Here is a 23,154-nt window from a genome sequence, read left to right as displayed (position 1 = left end):
GTAGCAATCAGATTCTTCTCACTTTGCTACAGAGAAAGGCAAGTGGCTCATACACCAGGGCCCAGGGAAGAGGCACAGATAACTGTAAGAGTGATAGAAAGATTCATCCCCAGGCTCCCACGGACCCAGAACACACAATCACAGCTTCAGTGAGTCAGCTGGCTTTGGCTAAAGCAATGCATCAATCCAGGTTCCACTGTCCTTATTGGCTTCCGTTAAGTCAAAATGCCTAACCTAAAAGATACAATTTCTTCATGTCTAAAACAATACTGTTTACGAAGGTATTTTCTTTTCTCCTTATTTTACAAATGCATACTAGTAATCATTCTGTTAGCAGTACCAGAATGAAAATATAATCTTCAAACTTTATCATTTTCAATTGCCAGAATGGAAGAATTTTCAAACTATGAGAAATGAAGTCCAAACCTCAGATTGTAATAGTAAAGCTCCCCTTGTGTTTCACTTTTGAAAACCTATACAAATATATGTATCTTCCTGTGGAACTTTCTCAATCTCCAGTCCTTCCACTGGAGGGTCTTTCTTATTTCTCTGATAGGTATAAAGGATCAGGTTAGGGTCATATTTAACAACACTTATGACTTTGAATAATGGAGTCAGAGAAAACTACCTTTCAATGGTTTGGGAACAAAGTCTGCTAAAACCTCACACCCACTCAGTGCTACTGTTGTCCCCTGGAGAGTGAAGTTGTTACTGTACCCTTTATGAACCTGAGAGAAAGACAGAAACCCCTTGCTTCTGTCATGCCAGTGTCACCCAAGACATTCAATCCTCATTTAAAAAAAAATAGGATGGGCTATCAGATCAATAACTTAGAAATTTTCAGAAATGAAAATATTCACAGATGAGGCGAAGGTCATTTCCTTGCCTCTAGGCTAAGAAGCAGAGTCACCATGTACACAAGACAACCCTCAACTCAATCAAAGGAGACTAAGAAAGTACAGCTTAACTTTAGTTATGCTCTGCCTGTTCCTTTCTCTGACCCTGCTTTGCTTTATTTTGTAAAAAGGATGAACTACCTTCTATTTACTTTTTCTTTGAGACAGTCTCACTAAGTTGGCCTTGAACTTGTGATCCTCCTACCTCAGTCTCCCAAGTTGTCAAATTAAAGGTGTCCACCACCATGCCCAGCTTACCATTTACTTTTTATAAAAGCTAGCAATCAATTCATCATCTATAAAGCAATTAAATAAAATGCTCAAGTGAAATAAAGGCCTGTGTGAGGAAGAATCAAAGCCAGGACTCCAATTACTGTCTTAAGTACTACTGTCAAAATCCAGCAGCACCACCTTGACGATAACTTCCACACCACTAAAAACTGAAAAGTTTCACATCAGTCATTTTTAATAAAATTTTTTTCACAAATGAAGCTATTGGATGAATTTGAAAATGACGTGGAGGGGAGAGATGGTCTTTAGACCGGTAATCTCAAAAATTATTTATTCAGGCTGGTTGGAAATGAAAAAGTGATTTACCCTTATTGTCCAAAGTCTCCATGGGCTTCTGCAAAAGATTCCAGCTACAATTCTAGTTCCATTTCTAGGACAAAGCAGAGTTCATGCACAGAACTCAAATGTGACATGGATTAAACTGGATATTAAGGAAGATATTATTCTTTAGCCTAATCCCTCTGGAGTTTCAACATGGTTATTGACAATAAACCAGTCCTCGAAATCAACCACAAGTCTCTACTAACAACACAGCATTCTGAAGTCCACCATCTTGCTCTATGCTAATGCAGATTTGGGGAGAATTGGGTTCCCAATCTATAGAGTTTGCATTCTCACCTCTGCCAGCAACCCTTTTCCCCCAGCTGACAAAAGATAAGCTCTATGTGGGAGGAAGCAAGGAATAAGTCATATTGCTAGGCAGAGGCTTTAACTGAGGTTCTAATTCTTATGTTCATGTTCAAACTACATCCTGGCAGGTCTGGGAAAGAAATATGCCACCCCCCTTACTCCCCTTGTAACACAGGGGAACAGCTTTTACTGCTGCTCCCTCTACTTTCTTCCTAATATTTGTGACAATTATGTTACAACATTTCCTCTGCCACAAAATTACCTAACTTCAGAGTGAGAGAGCAGAGGACACAAACTGGCACCACATAGACATGTTTTGTTTGGAATACCTTATTTTAAATTATCTTCAATCAGTTGTCAATATTTTAAAAATCAGAGGATTTCTAGATGCTTAGTCTTGTCCCCCTGCCACAACCCCACCAAAAAACAACAACAAAAAACCCCCAATCTGTCAACACTGTGCTTATTTCAGTTAATGACAAAACAGTAAGAGATGAGTAGGTGCCCTGAGATGTACTCTCCAGGGTTCCGCACAATGCTCCACAGTACATTCTATTCACTTATGTGTACCTAGTGACTCCCTTAGGCATTTTGGTTTTTAAATACTAACTCAGGACAATTTCTTGATGGGGAGGGAGTTAATCTGCCTGAGGCCACAGGTCAAGTTAGAAGCAAAGGAAGATGACAAGTCAGATTCAGACATCTTTCCTTCTCAATTAGCAGACTGCCTCCCTACAGAACTCAGACTCCTGTCATCCTCAACTACATGAATTACTTAGTTTTCTAAGTGGAAACTCATATTTTCTACATTCACCCTTTAATCATCCTTTTCATATGATCAAGCTCCTTAATAACTTATCTCTCACCTGACAGGAACAATGAATCAGGGATCAGGTGAAACTGCAATATCAACTTCTGCACACTTCAGTAGATGCTGGACTGGAAGAATTCTTAGATGAACACCTGGGTGCACAGACAATGAATCTGGGGACCACAGAAGTGAAGTGCCTGACATTGCAAAGTTCCTATGTAACACCCAGTCATCTTACAGTTCAGTGACTCCATGTCACCTGTGCTATCATCAAGGCAGGTGGAAGGGGACCAGTGGTTTCCACATGGAAATACAAACTACAGAGATCCTCACATGTTAACCATGGCCAACACTGACTCTGCCAAGAACCAGGGCTTAGAATGAGTTGTGAACAATTTATAGAATTAGATTTGCACTGGAAGACAGAAGTTCTGTAGAATTTGTATTTGGTGGAAAGTTTGTGAGTGTCACAGGACTCAATGGTCTTTTAACACTGGCTCTTACAAAAATTAAGCCCCATGTAAGAGAAGTTGCTATAACAACATCATAGCACCTTTGCTTCAACTTCAAAAGAAAAAAAGGCTATGTTATGAAGCTTTAATAACAGACTGAATGTGATTTTTATAGGCAACCAATTAGCAGATTAATGAACCATTACACTTTCTTTACTTAAAAACAATATTCCACTCAAGTAAGATGAACCAAAAAAGCATCCTCTTATCCTGACCAGCATAACTAAGTACAAATGAAGTCAATGGTGTACCCCATTAGCATGCTGCGCCATATGTCAATAAAACAAACCCTCCCCCACCCTAAGCCCTGGCCCCTGGCAAACATAGATAAATGATTGTGCACTGCATGATGATATCATTAGGTGAGAACTTTGGTTCATGCAGTGGGCTGCCACAGAGGTTGCATTCAAAACTTGCAGTCCTGGCACCCAAAGTCAGTCAGTGGTGGTGGTTTGTGGTGTCAGCCATGCTCCTTCCACAACACCAGGTGAATACTGTGGTCAGGCATGCTGGTGGCAAAGACCAAGCCTGTGTCATTGTGCCCATCCAGTCCATTCAGACAGGACACTTCGCCTGCCAGGAAGCTTGAACCTCTCTTTGATTTCCTGTACTCTGGCAAAGGTCAACGGCTAATTAGGCTCTCTGTCCAAAAGTCCACGATGTACAAGAAGCGGTTGTCAAACAGCAGGGCAAAGACATCTCCAAAGCCAAGCAAGGCCAATTTTGCTATCTCAGGAGTCTTGATGACCCTGAGAATATCATAACTGTCAAAGTCTCACTGGTAGAGACTGAGGGCTGAACTACAGACAATGTATTTGCCATCAAAATGAAGTCTTGGCTGCAGGCAGATACTTCTATCCTCAGAGACAGACAGTGTCTTTAAGAACTTGCAGTTGATTTCTCTTCCAATTGGCCAAATCTTGATCTCATATTTGTCTGCACTTAAAAGGATGTAGTCTCCAGGTCTATGCAAGAGAGACTTGACTTTGCACTTCTGCAAAACCACCTGTACAAAGAAGTCCATCTTTGTAGTAAAGTGCATACACTCTGGCACTGTGTCCAATTAGTGATGAGGTCTCAAAGGTTTCATGGTCCTCCAGTTGCTTCATTCTTAAAATAGCCTTCAAATAAACCTTCTTCCAGTGCAAAGCATCCTGAACAGAATCATCTATCTGCCACCCCAAATTTTTACAAGCAGTCTGCCACACCTCTGTACAGGCACTTATCACCTTATTCCACTGTTTAGAGACGAGGCAGCATGTGAGTAAAGTCTGAGGATCAAGACATTTTAAAAAATAAAAACTGAGCTCCAAGGGAAGGAGTTTGAGGAAGTCCCGCTTGAGGAGAGTCTCCAGGTTATTGGAGAGATGCCTGAGCTGGACTGCCCCACTCAGACTAATCAGGTGATCCAGAGTTTCATTTTTCTGCAAGTCCGACAGAGAAAGAAACGTAACAGAAATGTTATCAAGCCACGTCTCAAAGTCCTTTCTCTCCAAAAGGTTATGGAAAAATTTACCTGAGTGAGCACCCCAGGTCCCGGGACCTCACGCAGGGTTCACACATGGCACCTGGACCTGCGGCCGCCGCTCTGGGTCCGCAACCTCACTGGGGAGTGGCTTCCGGTGCTCATGGCATACTTTTTAATGCATTCAATTCCATGACCAAGAGGTGGGTTCAATAACTAATGTGATCTCAAGATAATGATAATGTTCCCCAGGAAACAATATTTCAAGATATTTGCAACAACTATACTGTGACATAAAAGACCTCTTGTTTCTAATGAGGATAAATATTATCCTCATTAGATAGAGGATAGAACTGCAAATATTGCTATGGTTTGTACCTTACATTCACAAAGTAAATAAATGCTAATTCTCAACAGAGGTTACTAAAAATGTGTAGACAATTAAAAAAATCTACATTCACAGACCTCTTGAATTCCATCTATGGATCTTTTAGGATTCTACATACACATATTAAGAATACCTTTAACATCCACTCCCTGAGTGCTCTCATGCAGCCCATGTATTGTAACACTGTATGCTGATGGCTTCTAAACATAGTTCTCTAGCCCCAACCTCTCTCCCTGTGTTAGATTATTCTATTAAACTGCCTTCTGGAAATCTCTACTTGATATTCATCTCAAATATACCATGCTACAAACTGAACTGACCAAGAGTTGAAGCCATTCAGCCTTCAAGGATGCTCAGATTAGAAAGACGCCTTAGAGTCTGGGTTGAAAAACCAGGATCCTGGGAAGACACTCCATTCTTGAACAGGGTCTAAATAAATGTATCACTGCCTGGAGTTATGATACAAAAGTGATATGTATGCTTGAGGCATACAAGGGACTTTTGAGCAAAATATGCACCATCAAAAATTAGTTCACACAGAAATAACAAAACATACAAAGGAAACCCACTGCCATGCACTATGGAAACCCACCACCATAAGAGATACAGTCAGGAACTGGAACCAATGAAGAATTCCTCATGAAGAGCTAGAGATCATGCAGCTAAATCTGAAAGTAGCTTTAAAATAAGTATTTTTAACATATTTAGATTTATGTATAAGAAGGATGGAATTCACAAAGTAAAACATGTACTTTTTGCCCTTTACAAGACAGACATCCTAGTTGCCATGACTTTCATCTTTCATTCTGTCCTCATTCTATATCTTGTAGCCTCCACGTGGCTGTCTGAGATGTCATTACTTATTGCTCCACCATTGTGTGGGGGAGGAGTTTATAAACCAAAGCATGGTGGAATTATAAGGAATACAGGTTTATAATAGCTATGAGATTGATCTCTTAAGGTTTTAAGGTTTATGGGACAAGGCAGTAATTTCCCTAAGTGTGGCTTAATAGAAACAACTACACAATAATAAATAGAATGTATAACTTCCAAAAATAAAACTTACACATCTTCTCAGAAGTTTCAGGCATCTCTTCGCTCATAGCCTCCTATTATAGAGAAGTGCCCAGGACTGGGGATAGAAGGAAGGATTAAAAATACCATAGAGCCCAGCAGGGGACCTGGTGACAGGCGAGGGTCATGGGGTATCAGCGTTCCTGAGCAGCAAGCCCCACAGGGCCACGCGTCCCCTCGCGCTGCAGCCGGGAACAGCGTGCCGGCCAGCACTGCCCGCATTGCCTGCCCGCGCCCTGGCAGCGTGGACCATGCAGCTGGGGAGGAAGGCCGGGAGCCTGTGACTGGCTCGGAGTATAGGCGGCGGGGACCTGGGAGGTGAGGGGGCAGTGGCGCACCCTGCAGGCAGAGCCCGCGGCTGCTGAGCCAGGAAGATGCTGCTGTCCCTGGTGCTCCACACCTTACTCCATGCGCTACCTGCTGCCCGGCGCCTTGCTTCTGAGCTTGGCGCCCACCTACTTGCTGACCTGGGGAGTCTGGCGACTACTGTCTGTCTTCCTGCCCACCCGTTTCTACCAGGTGGTGGACCACCGGCTGTACTGGGTCTACCAGAACATGGTGCTCATCTTCTTCGAGAACTACACAGGGGTGCACATATTGCTATATGGACATTTGCCAAAAAAGTAAAAAAATATATTTAGCAAATCATCAAGGTACAGTTGACTGGATTGTTGCTGATGTCATTTAAGCTTTCACTGTATTATTTATGATTTACAGCTTATATTTTACTTAGTTTTCCTTATTAAGAATGCCATCATTGTGCATGCTTTTATGTTTTTCAGCAAAGGGTGTGTTTAGATGAAAGTAAAAAATAAAATAAAATCTTTCACTCTCTCAAAAAAAAAAAAAAAGAAATACCATTGAGATGTTTGGCTGATGGAAAAAAACAAAGCAGTACATTGTCAGTTACAGCTGAATATAATCCATGTCTTAACAAAAGATTCAGGATATCATAGGAGCATGAAGACAGAATTCAGACTAGCAGAGTCAAGAGAAATCTTTCTAGGAGAGACCCTGATCTTGACTTTAAGACAACCAGGAAGTGGAAAGATGAAGAATTGGAAAAAGAACATTCTGTGAGGATTCTATTGTGGATCCTGGATACCTGCTGTCAAGATGGCCCTGACTGCCTTTACCCACCCATACGGTTTTTGGGTTTCCTCCAGGGGCTGGCCCCCATAGGCTGTAATTCCCAGTTACTGTCAACCTCTGAATTTCAGAACAGAGAAGGGAGACCTGAGACCTGAGAACTGAAGCTGAAAATCAAATGACCCAAAACCATCCTTGAAGGTAAACAGTATCCATAGAATTCTTAAGTGACTTGTCTAGTTGTGGCAGTGGCAGGGATGGAAACACAGGAGGGGTGGTAAAGCCAGGCTGTATCTTCTCTACTTGGGACAGTATCTCCAACAGAGCTAAATCCCACTGTAATCCGCTTTCACTGAGCAGACCCATCAAAGTTCCAGCTTTGATGAGTTGATTCCTCCAACTTGACTCCCTCACTCTCTTTCTCCTGACAAGAATGGGAAGAGTTGCCTGCTGTTGCTAATCTTTGGTGGTTTCAGTGGTCCCTGTTTGGCTTCTCACCTCATCCATCACCTGTGTCTGTGATTTCTTGCTATCATTATTGCCTGAGTCACTAAAGTCTCTCTGATTCAAATACTCATGAATTTTCCTAGTGAGACCCTAAGGAATGAAATGTTCATTAAAATCGAGCACCTCAAGAACAAGAATGTCCTTTGAACTGTTTGTCTACTGCACCTAAAGAACTGGGACAGTTAAGAGAAGAAGGAAGAGAGGAAGGAGGATGGCCTGTTAAGAAATGGAGGAAAGCCCTGGGTACACTTGGTGGACCAGAACTCAAAGAAGAGTCAAGCAACTGCTGAAATCTGGCCTTGGCCTTGAGTTGTGTACACTTCCTGAATATGAAGATAAAAAAAGCTTATATGTATTATCCATGCTCTTTCTGACAAAAGCTCACCTTGTTTATCAAGACTGGTCAGCTGTTCACTGATCACAATGGAAAGTCTAGCTAATAACACTCATGTTCTAGTCATGCAATTTCCCTTCTGCCTCAAAACTCATAACACCACTTTGTACCCCACAAATATATACAACTATAATTTTTCAATTAATGAAAAAAAAGAAGCAAAGGAAGAGGTAGCCAAACTACACCACTGACAGTATGCTGCATGAAGTCATTAAGATCTTGACCCTTCTGAATTGTGGGTTCATGTTTATCCCACATCAGTTTCCTGCCAATGTTGTTTATTTTTAAGTGTAAACATACTTGGAGGGTAGTGATGTAGCCTGTAGAAGAATTCCTAAGAAATAGGACACAATTTCTGTAAATCTTTAGATGGTTTTTGATGTGAAATTCTAAACATGGTATGGCATACTTTTTTCCTTGAATCATGGTCTTTTGGGTTTGTAAAATATATGAGAGGTTTCAGTGACAGATTTGTGGTCCTTGTCCAACATTAGCAGAGTTAGAATATAAAAATTATTACTAGATGCATATCTCTAGTTATTGTAATGGAAGGTTCTTTGGAATTTTCTTGGTCATGACTACATGTTTGTGTTCTCAGAACCATTAAATATTTCTTCAATGTATCTGTTTTGTATTTTTTCTATGTATCTGTACTGGACAATGTGAAGTGTCACCATTTGTGACTTTCCCTGAAACTACAAAGCAATCCAGGACTTTTATCATTTTATCACCAGACTTTTATCATTTCTGGAGCCATAAGTATCCTCAGGGCATCTCAAGTTCACCCAGCTGCCAGTTGAGTTCATGCCCAACTTTCGAGTCCCTATGGTTGTTGGAAAGGCCACCAGTTTCAAGTTACACCATTCCTGACTTTAGACCTCCTTCAACCTTCACCTTTCTGTGATTTTCACTAAAACTTACATGACTTTACTCAGACTTAGATGGTATAAACCTTCATTTCCTTATCTGTAAAATGGTTTAAACACATAAGTATAAGAAAATTAAAATTGAAAATTAAACAATAAATAGTTCTTTTTTAAAAAAGTGTACTATAAGATAATGATGACTCCAAATCACCAATTATCATCTATGACCATGATCATGTTACTGTACTTCTCCAGATCTCTGGTTTCTTATCTCTGAAATCATGGTCATAATACTACATATAGACATACACTGATCAAGTAAAAGCTTATACATAATGCTCTTTGATCAGAAACTGGAATATAGTAAGTCTGAAAAAACATTAGAAGTCATCATTAGTAATAAGTGTTGACCTATATTTATTGAATACATATTATGTGCAAATCACTTAGATTTGTACACATAAATATTGGACATAGTTTCTAGCCTTGAGAAAGATAAAAATACTTAAAAATCATGTGCACATAAAGTATAATAAATATAATATATCCTGAGTGAGTTAAACAATACAGCATGAAGAATTTCAGAGCAACCTGGATGGTCCAGTGGAACTTATGGGTAACTTAGCTAAGACTGCAGCTGTTAAGGTGGAGCAAGGGAACATTCTTCAAATGGGTCACCTGGGAAGGCAGCATGGCTTTGGATAAGGTAATTTTCTTCTGTCAGAGCAATTATCAAAAACCTGGCTATTAATAATTGTCTTGAGGCAGCACTTTCAGCTTCTGGGGAGTAGGGTCATCCATGAAGGTGAACCTAAGAGTCTCACCACAGTATCCACATATCAGCTCCCAGAAATCATTTAAAAATACTGCTGACTGATTCAGAAATCCTTCTGACAGGAGGAATGCAGTTGACTTCCAAAAGTCCTTCCGAGACAGTTCTAAATTGGAGCAATGAGGGACCCGTCAGAACCTTCTAAAACATCTAATTTAGGATATCCCAAAGCTTGCTGTTTTCAAGAGTCCTTCACCTATCCCATGATTAAAATACTCAAAGATGACTCTAAAGGTGAATATGTCTCAAAGAAGTTGATGTTTGTCAATTTAGATTTGAAAGAATTGAGAAACTTCAGTTCAAATTTCCATTTCTACAGAAAATAACCCAAAATGGCTCTAGATCACTTCATTTAAGTTCATTTTATCACAAGTTAATTTCCTGAATGTCAAATCATCAAAGGAGTAATTCTCTGAGTTTAACTCTTTTTTTATATCTGGTTATATTTGACAAATTTTGATGTTACCAATATCATTTTAAAAGATGTTCAATTTGTCTCTGCTTCATCTTCTCATTGCTGTAGCTAAAGGCTAAGAAACAAAGAGAAGGAGAAACTAAAGATCAGAGATGGGACAAAGAGAAGGGTGTCCTGAGATATAAGAATCTTTAATACTAACTCATGGACATATTTTTGAATATGTAGAAATAATATAACTATATTCTTTTTATAACTCCTCCCAGTCATCCATATTTGAGTTTAAGTGACTTTCCAAACAAATTAGACAGCCTGCTTCCCCCCCAGATGCATGCACTGTGGAAAGTGGTGGAATCCTAGGAGTTAAAGTTGAACAGATGTCAGAATCCTCTCATCCAAAGAAACCAACTGCAGCAGGAATCACTGAGCTTCTCAATTTGAGCTCTAGAGGCAGCCTGTCATATCTCTGGGCAGCAACCATTTCCAGAAGCAAGGGAAAGCCTTCAGAAGCATCTGAAGCCTTCCACCTCACTCTTGGAGGCCTGCAGAATACCTCCAACCACATCCAGGCTCTGCTCCCTAATATGCCTGGTAGAAAGACCATTCAAATACACCTGAGTCTCCTCATCCCACAATTTATACCCCATGTTCCACCCAAGAACTTATTTTGCATATTTTCCTATTATTTGATCTTCCCAACTGCTCACCTCTGATACTCTTCTAGTCTATCATCTCTCTCCCAGAGGGTCAATGTCCTGTTGTATTTTTTAACAAATAAAATAAGTTTTAAAAAGTGTGTTATTATAATGTATATTATGTGGTATAAAAGGAATATAATAAAATATTTCAGATGTTTACTGTAAAAATCAGAAAACCAAATTGGTTGAATTTATATTGTTACTGCATGCTCATATGTTACAACAAATCCCAGCATTATGTACAACTAGAGTGCACCAATGAAAAATATGTAAAATATTGGAAAAAATAAAAACCACAGATAAAAAGAAAAGTGCCAAATCTGGAGGGTATAGCTTTGTGCTAGAGTATTTGCCTGGTGTGCTTGGGACCCTGGGTTTGATTCCCAGTGCTTCCAAAAATTATAACAATAATTAAAAGAAAGGAAAATAAGAGTGTCCATGGTCTGTAGCAGTCATCTGTTGTTTCTGCCTTCTCATCACCCCTTCCCCTTTCTTTGGTAATAGCACTTGTTTCCCACCAAATATCCTGCTTTCATGGAACCCAGGATGGTTATGTGATCCAAGCTAAGACAAGATTCCCCTCCCCTCAGGATTTTGAATCTTGAAGGATCTATGTAAGGATGGAAAATGCTTGGAACTGATGAACTCCAGCACCAGCAGCTACCCTTTATTTCTGATTATTATCCATATCTGAGAGATGCCTTTAAGAGTGACCTGTCAATAACCTGGTGTTGGGGTCTTGCTCAAGCCTGTGTTCTGACCCACATCCTCCAAGATATTCCATATTTACTTCAGTTACTCAGATTTGTTTCTTGATTGTGCCATCTCCCAACTCCCAGAGGTAACCATTTGTTAACATATTGTGGATAATACCCTGGGTTTTGGGGTTGGTTGTGTTTTTCTGTTTTTAGTTTTGTTTTGGTTTGGCTTTTTGCCTCTGTTAAAAGTGTGATACAATCCATAAGAAAAGGAAGGCTGGTTTTGTGGATATGATTTTTGCTTTCAAAAAAATTAATGAAATAATATAAACTGGTCGATAAGTTATCTTTTTTATTGAACCAAATGTGACCAACACTTCTAATGGTCTCTCCTACCAAATTTTTTAACTGTGGACATAGAGGAAAGCTAGAATCCACCTCCTTATGAATACATAAACCCAAGACACAATCCTTACTCTCCAGGAGCCCACAATTTGACTAAGGAATTACTCAAGAACACAATAACAGAAGATCTACAAAGAGTTCTCCCTCAACAACTGAGACTTTAAATGCTCAGATAAGAGGGGTGTGTGTTCCACTGCAGACTCCTGTGCTTGAGTTGGGAGGGAGGGGTGACTTTTTTATTTGCTCTGCTGGCTTAAGCAATCAGTCACCTCTCAGGCCCTCCAGCAGCAGCTGTGTTGTCACTTATGGCCCTCCTCTGATCTGTCGCCACAAGGAAATATGGATCTAGCACCTTCTAAGTCCCCCAATGTGATGGAGAGTGGTGGGAACTGAACTTTGGTACTTAAGAGTTCCCTGACCCAGGAGGCTATCTCTAGTACAAGGGAGATTTCTGGGAGAATCAAGTCACACCTTGTCCTGACACTCAACTCACAAAGTACTGGGTGCTGGCTCACATCCAAGCTGAAGAGAAAACTTCAGTGCCCACAAATGTCTGGAAGGGAAGACACAGGAGGTAGAGCTGTGGGCAAGACAGGCATTAGTTATTTGAACATTGTTGGTGGGAATGTAAATTGGTACAGTCATTATGGAAAATAATGTGAAGTTTCCTAAAAAATTAGAAATAGAATGACCATATGGTCCAGCAATCCCACTTCTGAGATTCTATCAAAGGAAATGAAATCATTATGTTAAGAGACATCTGCACTTCCATGTTCACTGCAGAACTAGTCAAAATAGCCAAAATGTGGAATCAACCTAAGAGTCCATCAACGGGTAAATAAGAGAAAATGTGGCATATACGCAAATTGTACTGCCATTTGACCTTTAAAAAGAAGGAAATTTTGTCATTCCTCACATGGATGAACCTAGAAGACACATTGAACTGAATAGAAGTAGCCAGGCACAAGAAAGAACAATACTTAAATGTGGAATCTAAAAAATTGGAACTCATAGAAGTGAAGCAGACCAGAGACCTCCACCCAGAAGGCCCTCAGCATAATGGTTCTTGTTAACAAAATATCACAAATATTTCTGCAAAAGAGCTCAGTGTGGTAAGAACTTCCTATTTCCTGTTGCTCTACCCTACAAAAGCTATGTTGATCACAAACTTGATGATGATATTACTCTGTTTTTGTGGTTAAAAATTATAAAATCTCTGACTCTTCTAAAAAAAAGTGAGACAAAAAGCACCTTCTGAGAAATCAAAGGAAAAAATTACTTTTATGTAGATTCCTACAAAAAATGTAAATCTTCAAGACCCTCCTCCCACAAAGTATAAAGTTCAAAGAATTTCTAGACTTTTGATCCAGAGAATGATTTGAGTCATAGCCCCTCTGAACCCTGAAGTCAATAAACCTGCCTCCTGAAAATTCCTCGGGTGTCCAGGCTCTTCAGACCTACATCAGAAGGAGAGAATAGAAAATTGGCTGACCAGGGATTGGGGTAGGAGGTGAGGGACAGGGAGGAGAGGATTGAGAGATACTCTCAAAGGATACTAAATTTCATGTCAATAGGACATAAATTCTGGAGATCTAGTGCACTGCATGGTGACTGTAGTTAATAATAATATACTGAATTATTGGAAAATTGCTAAGAGAGCAAGAGATGGTAAATGCTTTCACTACAACACACAAAAAATGAATAAGCATGTGAATCAGTTTGACTTAATCATTTCACAATGTGTATGTATAGAAATATCACATAGTATACCATAAAAGTATATAATTTTGTCAATTATTCCTTAATAAAACTGAAGAGCAACTGCATGTAGGACAACCTCCTTGGGACATAATACTAAGTCCTTTAGCGGAACACCCTAGTGCCTCTTCATTCTTCTATCCTGTCACTGTCCATATGATCACCACCCAAAGCATGTCTGACACACAGGGGCATTTAAGGTAGCTGGAATCACCACTCCTTCTGAGGACTTTTGATACCCAAGTCAGTTTTTGTCTTAAGCTGAAAAAATTTAGGGACTCTCTGCAACCCCCCTTCCAGGTACTGCACCATGAACTCCACCAGCCTTTGTCCAAAGAGCCTGAAAACTAAAATTATGAGTTCCTAGAATGCAATCCTCCAGGTACAGCTGAATCTGGAGCACACAAACTGAGGACTGACTCTGGGCCAAAGAAGTCTCCCAACCACAGACGCTCACCCCAGAACCCCTGCAAAGCTTGAGAAATCCTTAAAACCCCCTGAAGCCTAGGAGTGGAAGCCCTGATGTGAGGTGCTCACAGTGATGAAGGGCAGGGTAGCTGGGATGAGGCAGAAGAGGCTTAAAATCTAGCTGTATGATCTCAGGATACTTACTCTACTTAATCTCATTTGTTAAGTAAGACAAAGAATAATCTCCACTTTGTGGGTTTATTTTGTGGTTTCAATGAGAAAGACCACAAAAAGTTCTCAGCAATTGTCCTGGCATGGGGTAAAATCTCAAAAACTGTCAGCTACTATTATTTTTCTTCCATTCTCCGGTTGTCAAAAAATCCAAATTATAAAGTGGGGAGGCCATATTTTCCTACCTCTGCCTCCTCTGGTGCCAATGTCACAAATCAGAGTGCTGTCCCAAAAAGAACTTCTTTAATGATGGAAATATTCCATATCTGCATCAGCTAATACAGTAGCCACAAGTCACATGTAGCTGTTGAGCACTTGACATATGGTCATAGTGATGGAAAAAGCTAATTTTTTATTTCAGTTCTTTTTTATTTCATTTAAGTTTAAATAGCTACATGTGGCTAGTACAGTTCTAAATGACAAATCAGAGGTGACAAGGCTTTGAAGATGAAGTGATAGCCAGTAAATTACAAATTTATGCTAAAAGAGGCAATGTCATGGCTAAAGCAACAACTGATAGATCTTTTCCAAGGGCAAATAAAGATCAAGGATAGGTGGCAATGGGTGTTTGAAAGACTATGCGGGGGAAGGAAATGGCCCGGGTGGCAGCTGGGGCATCCCCCCACCACACACACAGTCCACAGAGGCTAGGCTTACAGGCAGCTGCACTGCATGCCTGGTGTAAGAAGGTTGGGGTCTCTGTGTTTACACATGTGGTTAATCTCTTGGGGCCAAAATGACTGTTCTTGCTCTCAGGTAGATTAACTGTGTATTTATGGCTCTGCCTGGAGAGTCCAAAATAAGTCATAAACAGTTCCAAACAGTACATTCAAATCCTGTTGAGAGACTACTTTTTCTGTATACAAGAAAGGAACTTGTTATAAACTGCTAAAAGGTTGGGGAGGGGAAAAGGATAGGAGGAAATAAACAGAACACCCCTGTCTTGGTGGGATGCAATGTGGAGCGGTAAGGTGAACAAGTCTCAAGCTGGAGACCACATACCCTCTTGCCTGTGCACTTGGGACAAAATGAGAAAGGCGAGAAGATAGAGAGAAAGGAATGATAGCTGGCACAGAGAGAGCTGCCAGCAGGAAAGCACTTGGAACTGCTCTCTTTTATCAGGAGCAGGTGTAAGTGATGGATTCATCCTCCAATTTACATGTCTGTTTATCTTGCCCATTGTGTAGATATACCAGAGTTTCTTTATCCTTTTATCTGTTGAAGAGCATCTAGGTTGTTTTCACAATCTAGCTATTGTGAACTGAGCTGCTATAAACATTGATGTGGCTGTGTTACTATAGTTTGCTGATTTTAAGTTCCTTGGGTATAAACCAAGGTGTGGGATAACGCTGGGTCAAAACGCAGGTCCATTCCAAGTTTTCTGAGGATTCTCCATACTGCATTGTGTACAACCATAGAAACGAAATGATGTACCCCATTTGTGTAAAATGAATCAAAATACAGTCTACAAAAATTAAAAGATAAATAAAATTTTTTAAAATTCAGCTGTACTTTATAGTACTGCTGGCCAACACAGTATCCCAAATAAAAAACCTACTGATGTATCTCAAACCCTCAAAATGTAAGAATAAATCAATTCCAAAATCAGTAGAAGGAAGGAAATAAGTTCAGAGCTGAAACCAATGAATTAGAGAATAAAAAAGGACAAAGGATCAATAAAACAAAGAGTTGGTAGATGGAAAAAAAGGAATTCAAACTCTTGGCCAGCTAAATGAAACAAAGAGAGACGATCCAGATTAATAAAAGTAGACATGTGTTATGGTTTAGATATGAGATGTCCTAAAAAAGCTCATGCGTGGTACAATGTAAGAGACTTGAAAGATGAAACAATTGGATTATAAGAGGTTTAACCTAATCAGTATATTAATTATCTGATAGTATTTAATGGGCTGGTATCTGTTGAAAAGTAAGGTATGGCTGGAGGAAGTTGGTTCCTTGAGATGTGCCTTTGGGGATTATAGTTTGCCCTCATTAGCACAGGCCTCTCTCTGTTTCCTGATCACCATGACCTGAATAGCTTTCCTCCAGAACACACTTACACCATGATGTTCTGCCTCATCTCAGAACCCCAGAAAAGGATATCACTATCTATGATTGAGACCTCTGAAACTGTCAGCCCAACATAAACTTTTCCTCTTCTAATAGTTCTTCTCAGATCTTTGGGTCACAACAGCAAAAAGCTGACCAAACCAAGATGAAAAAGGAAATATCCCCACAGACATCACAGAAATTCAGAGGATCATTAGAGATGATTTTGAAAACTCATAATCCAATAAATTGTAAAATCTAGAATAAATGGATACACTTTTAGACACACATACAAAACCTACCATTTTTGATTCAAGTGTACAGAGAAAACCTAGCGGGCCAATAAGTAATGATGAAATAGAAGCAGTAATAAAAAGTCATCCAACAAAGTCAAGCCCAGGACCAGATGGATCATTGGCAGAGTTACACCAGATCTTCAGAGAACAAATAATGCCAATGTTCCTCAAAGTATTCCATAAAATAGAAAGCAATGCAATATTTCCAAATTTATTCTAAGAAGCCAGTATAACACTCATACCAAAATCAGATAAGGACACATGAAGGAAAGAAAGTTACAGACCAATATCTAATAACTCTGATGAAGTTACATGTAAAAATTCTTAATAAAATATTAGCAAATTGTGTTCAACAAAATATTAAGAGGATTTTACATAATGATCAAGTTGGCCTAACCCAGCGATGCAAGGATAGTTTAACATATATAAATCAATAAATGTAAGTCACCACATAAATAGAATTTAGGACAAAATCATGTAGTCATCTCAATAGATGCAGAAGAAACAATCAAAACAATCCAGCACCCATTCATGACAAAAACACTAAAGAAACTAGGAAGAGAAGGAATTTACCTCAATATCCTGAAGGCTGGTATGAAAAACCCAAATATATCAGAGTGAATGGGGAAAAACTGAAAATACTTCTTTCAAAATCCAGAACCATACAATGATGTCTAGTCTCTCCACCTCTATTCAATATAGTGCTGGAAATTCTATCCAGAGTAATTAGGCAAGTGAAGGAAATGAAAGACATAAAAATAGGAAAGAATAGTCAAATTATCACTATTTGTAAATGATATGATCCTATACCTAGAAGACTCGTAAAGCTCCACCAGAAGACTACTAAAGCTAATAAATTCAACAAAGTTGCAGGTTGAAAAATCAAGATAGAAATCAATACTTACCTATATATCAATAATGAATCTGCTGACAAAGACACTAGAAAAACATTTTCATTCATAACAGTCTCATAAAAGCAATACCCAAGAATAAATCTAACCAGGAGATGAAAGGCATCCACAATGAAAAATATAGAACATTAAAGAAAGAAATTGAAGAAGACCTCAGAAGATGGAGAGACCTACCATGAACTGGAATAGGAAGAATAATGTCAAAATTGCCCCACTACCAAAAGTAATATACAGATTCAGTACAATCTCCCTCAAAATGCCAATAACTTCCTTCACAGAATTAGAAAGAACAGTCCTAAAGTTCATTTGGAGGAATAAAAAACCCAAATAGCCAAAGCAACACTGAACCCAAAAAATAATGCTAGATGGATCACAATACCTGAGTTCAAATTATATTACAGAGCAATAGTAACAAAAACTACATAATACTGTCTTAAAAGCAGACATAGAACAATGGAACAAAGTATAAGACACAGAAACAAATCCACCCATCTACAGTCATCGGATCCTTGAAAAAATTGCCAAACACATGCATTGGATAAAAGACAAGACTTTTTAACAAATACTGCTGGTATACCTTTTTTCCATATATAAAAGAATAAAACTCATTCTCATTTCTCAACCTGCAAAAAAGTCAACTCAGAATGAATTAAAGACCTAGGAACTAAACAAAAACTATGCAAATCCTATAAGAAAACATAGGGTCAAAACATTGCACTATATAAGCACATGAAATATTTTTTTCAATGGATCCCCTAAAGCTCAGGAAATAATGCCAAGAGTTAATAAATGGGATGTCCTCAAATTAAAAATCTGTAAGGAAGGGAAGTATATAAGAGTGTGAAGAGAGAACTTCAAGAATGGGAGAAAATCTTTGCTGGCTCTTCTTCTGTCAAAGGATTAATATCCAGAATATATAAGGACCAAAAAAAAAAGCTGAAAAGCAACAAAAAAACTAAATGAATAACATAGTTAACAAGTGAGCAAATGAACCAATAAGACAGTTCTGAAAAGAAGAAATAGAAATGTGCAAAAACATATGAAATAATGTCCAGCATTATTAGAAATTTGGAAAATGCAAATCTCAATTATACTGAGATTTTCTTTCACTCCAATAAGAATGGCAATTACAAGAATACAAGCAATAATAAATGTTGACAAGGATGTGGGGGAAAGATACACTCATACATTGCTGGTAGAACTCCAAATTAATGCAACCACTCTGGAAAGCAGTATGGACATTCCTTAGAAAACTTGGAAAGGAATTACTCAGCTATCCCACTCTTCAGGGTATACCCAAATGACTTAAAATGAGCATTGTACAATAATGCAGTCACATCAATGTTTATAGCAGATCTATTTGCAATAGCTAAACTATGGAACCAACTTAGGTGCCCATCAGCAGATGAATTGATAAAGAAATTGTGGTACATATACACAATGGAATATTACTCAGCCTTAAGGAGGATTGAAGTTATGGCTTGTGCAGGTAAATGCATGAGAATATCATGCTAATTGAAATAAGCCAATCCCAAAAAACCAAAGGCCAAATATTTTCTCTGATAAGCAGGTGCTGATCTGTAGTGGGAGATGGGGTAGGAAAGAATGAAGGAACATTGGATTGTGCAGAGGGAGTGAGGTGAGGAATGGGGCAGTGGGGATGGGAAGGACAATAGAATGAGAAAGACATTATTACTGTATATACATGTATGATTACAGTATTGGTGGGACTCATCACCATATACAGCCAGAGGAATGAGAAATTATGCTCCATTTGTGTACAACAATTCAAAATTCATTCTATTGTCATGTATATCTATATAGAACAAATTTTTTTAAATGAAAGAAAAAAAAAAACAAAACAGTCAGGCATAGTGGCACATACCTATAATCCCAGCAGTTGGGGAGAATGCTGCAGGAGGATTGCAATCTCAGCAATCTCGGGAGACGCTGTTGCAAAATAAAATATAAAAGGTGCTGGGGATGTGTTTCAGTGCAGATATGACTCAGTTGTTTTTGCCAGTTATGTTGTATATTTCCACTCAAAATAACATGGGAATTGAAGCTGTTTGTCATTTAGGGGGCACAGCTACAAAAAGAAAATTCACCTTTTGCAGGAGGACATGGTACACTTTTAGAAAATTTTTGTTTTCCCAATAGGCAATCATGTTTCATATTTAATATCTGGTATTTACTTGCAAGAGTCTCACTTTCTTTATAAAAAAAAATCTGAATTTCAGGGAGGAAGGATAACACAGAGCATAAGTAGCAGAATCAGAATTTGAACTGAGATGATTTAATATTCTATGTTTTTCCTTTGGAACTTTAGTGTGTAATTAGACCCCATGTGTGCTGACACCAAGTGTCATTCAATTGTTTATTCAGGAATTTTCAATACTGCCATATATGAGTACTTGAGCATAGGCATTGCAGTCAGTTTGTTACATTGACCAATAAATCCAGCAGGTTTTAAACCCATTCTAGGTGCACATCAAACTTTCATTTACTATAAAATTATTTTATAATTGTGTATCTGGGCATACATCATTAGCTGCAAATTTCAAAGTCATATGTGTCTGAAATATTAGTATCCAATCATCTTTCCAATTCTAAGACTATTCTATTTCCTCTGGAGTGCCCAAACTCCAGAGATGGGGCTGTGCGGAGGTCAGGGGGCAGGAGTAGAATGTAATAGAGAAGATCATTTGACTAAAAGTGGTTGAGCTCCTGTCCAAGTATTCACTTTGCTTCCAACTTAGTCAAGTCACTGAAGTGTTTGAGGGTCATTTACTCCAAATTCAGTATGCAGCAGCTTCAGTACCAACACACTGCTCAGTGGGTCAGAAAAGGGTCCATAATTCAATCCTCAGGTTTATAGCCAACAATTGTTCACAAAGGTGCCAAAAACACATTGCTTAAAATGCTCCAACTTCTCAATCAACTGTGCTGGGAAAATTGTATGTTCACCTGCCCAAGCCTGAAATGAGGTCCTTAGGAAGAAATTCAACTCAGAATGAAGACTTACACATAAGACATCCAACCACAAAACTAGTAGAAGAAAACATAAGAGAAATACTACATGACATAGGTTTGGGCAATGAATTTGGGGGTACGGGGTGCAGCATTTAATTCAAAAGTAAAGGTAAGGTTAGAAACAAGAGATCAAAGGAATTTATTGAACTAAAAATTTGTGCATAAGAAAAAAAAAAACAATCTGGTGAAAAGATACCTGTAGAAAGGGAGAGAATTTTTGAGAAAACACATGTGCTCAGGTTGGAGGCACATCTGCAAAGGCTCAATTTCAAGGGTGGTGGGGATGGAGGTGCTGTGGGCCCAGCTGGGGTCCTTAGACACTGTGGGCCTCCTCTCTCTGTCTCTGCTCTGGTTCACAACATGACCATCTGCACTCTGACTTGATAGCCCTCCTGGACAGCTCTCATCAGGAGCCAAACAAAAGCAGTCAATTGACATTGGCCTTTGATCTTCCTAAGTGTAGGTGACTGGATGAGCCTGTCTCCTTATAAGCAACTGCCTAGGTACTTCATTGCAGCTGGTCAACCCAGTTTATATCCAAAACACACAAAGAGCTCAGTGCTTGGTTCCATGGTTCTATATTACCAGGTGTGTTTCAGCATGGCTCCATAGCCCTGCCCAATGTTTCCACATTTGAAAGGGCAAGTCTGCAGCTCAAAGTCCCCTTGCTCCTTGGTTTTGTTTTCCATCATGGGCAAAGTTGCCTCCAGTTCTCCCTGACAGTCCTGTCATCAGTTCCGCTGGAGAGGCATGGTGTGAGTCAAAGGCCAGAGCTGTCTGGTGGCCCTTGTGAAGAAAGGGTCTGACACTCAGACCTGGAGGCATCTGCTGGGATGCAGCTCCTGCATGCAGGCCTGAGGACCAGTCTGTTCTCAATACTGCTTACCTGGCTAGGTGCAGGTGAGTGGCAAGAGGGGACATCTGTCCTGCACTTTGTACTGCACAGGAGTCTGGAGAGTAATTTATTCAAAAGAGCATGGCCAGGGCTTCAGCTCTTATGTCCTCTGCCCAAACACTTAGGGACTGTCTTCATTTCAGTCTGTCTTCTCTGTTTTCCTGTGCCTTCTATCTTTTCTTTTTTTTAAATTTTGATTTTCAACTTACACATCAAGACTATGCTTTTTTATGAGGTACAGAGTAATGTTTTAATACAGGTACGTGTATGTGATCAACAAATTATGATGGTCAGCCTATTCTTTATCTTATACATGCATCATTTCTTCATAAGGACATTCAGAATATCCTTTTCATGTAATCTTGAAATAGACATTGTGACTCTGCTTAGACTACTCTGGTCACTGTGCAGCAGAACACAGAACTCATTGTCCCTAATTTGTACTTACCTGGGAGTATATCTCAGTCACTCAGCCTCCATGGGCCCCACAGTCCCCCACCTCTGCTCTGCACTGCCCTTTGACCATCTTCTTACACCCCTCAGAGAGTACCTTCCTGTGGGGTCTGTGGTTCTGTGCCTGCCTTTCCTTACTTAGTGCAACATGCCAACACTGCAGGGTGTCCCTTACTTCATTGTGGAGCAGTGTTGCACTGTGTACAGTTGCTTTACGTGTCTGTTTATTGATGGACATTGAGACTGTTCCCACATCGAGGCCACTATGAGCCAGGCAGCCACAAACACAGGAGGGGCTGCCCCTTCCCCACACTGGTTTCATCTCCTTTGGTTGAGTACTTGGTATCAGGATTGCCGGATATTAGGGAGAGGGTATTGCTAAATTGCCTAGACTGACCTGGAGCTGCCCTCCTCCTACTTCAGCCCCTGAGTAGCAGGAATTACTGGTTAGAACCTTCACCCTGACTGAGTTCATCTCTTAAAAGTTAATTCATGCCAGGCATGTTGGTGCCCACCTGTGATTTCAGCAACTTGGGAGACTGAGGCAGGAGGATCACAAGTTCAACCAGCTTCAGCAACTTATTGAGACCCTAAGCAACTTAGTGAGATCCTGTCTTAAAATAAAATATAATAAGGGGTGAGGATAAGCACCCTTGGGTTCAATCCCTGTTTAAAAAATAAAAGTATCACTTTCAGTATGAAAACTGTACTTTCACAAAGGTTGTGTAGAAGTTGAATCACTTGAGGTCACATGCAATTGACAATGTCAAAATAAGTTTTAAAATATTCAACTTAAATAGAAAATTAAAGAAGGTGAAATACCAATACATCTTCCCAGAGAGAATCCATGTTGATTTTAATGAAATACATGCTACCAAATACCAAGATAAATTTCATTCATTGCCAGCAAATAAAAAAGATAATTTTAAAGAATAAAATAAACTTTTTAATAAATTTATTTCTAGTTAATTCATAAAATTGTATATTTTATACTGTTCAATATTTTAAAATATATACATCCCTGTAAAGGCTATGTATATAGCCTGAAGTGGCTAAATCAAGCTAATTAAGATAAGAATTAAGCCACAAGCTTATTACATCTTGAAATGAACATGGGTACACAGTACAATGCAGTTAAATGGAGTCACC

At 39.3% G+C, this 23,154-nt stretch overlaps 1 pseudogene; it reads right to left on the bottom strand.

Moving 5' to 3' along the window:
* Positions 1-3,600: 3,600 nt before the first annotated feature.
* On the bottom strand, positions 3,601-6,084 carry LOC124974845 (F-box/WD repeat-containing protein 2-like; annotated as a pseudogene).
* Positions 6,085-23,154: the final 17,070 nt, after the last annotated feature.

This window comes from Sciurus carolinensis, unplaced genomic scaffold (genome assembly GCF_902686445.1).
Source record: "Sciurus carolinensis unplaced genomic scaffold, mSciCar1.2, whole genome shotgun sequence".
Classification (NCBI taxonomy): Eukaryota; Metazoa; Chordata; class Mammalia; order Rodentia; family Sciuridae; genus Sciurus; species Sciurus carolinensis.
Note: the sequence above shows the minus strand (reverse complement) of the source record. Positions and strands in the feature narration are given on the sequence as shown.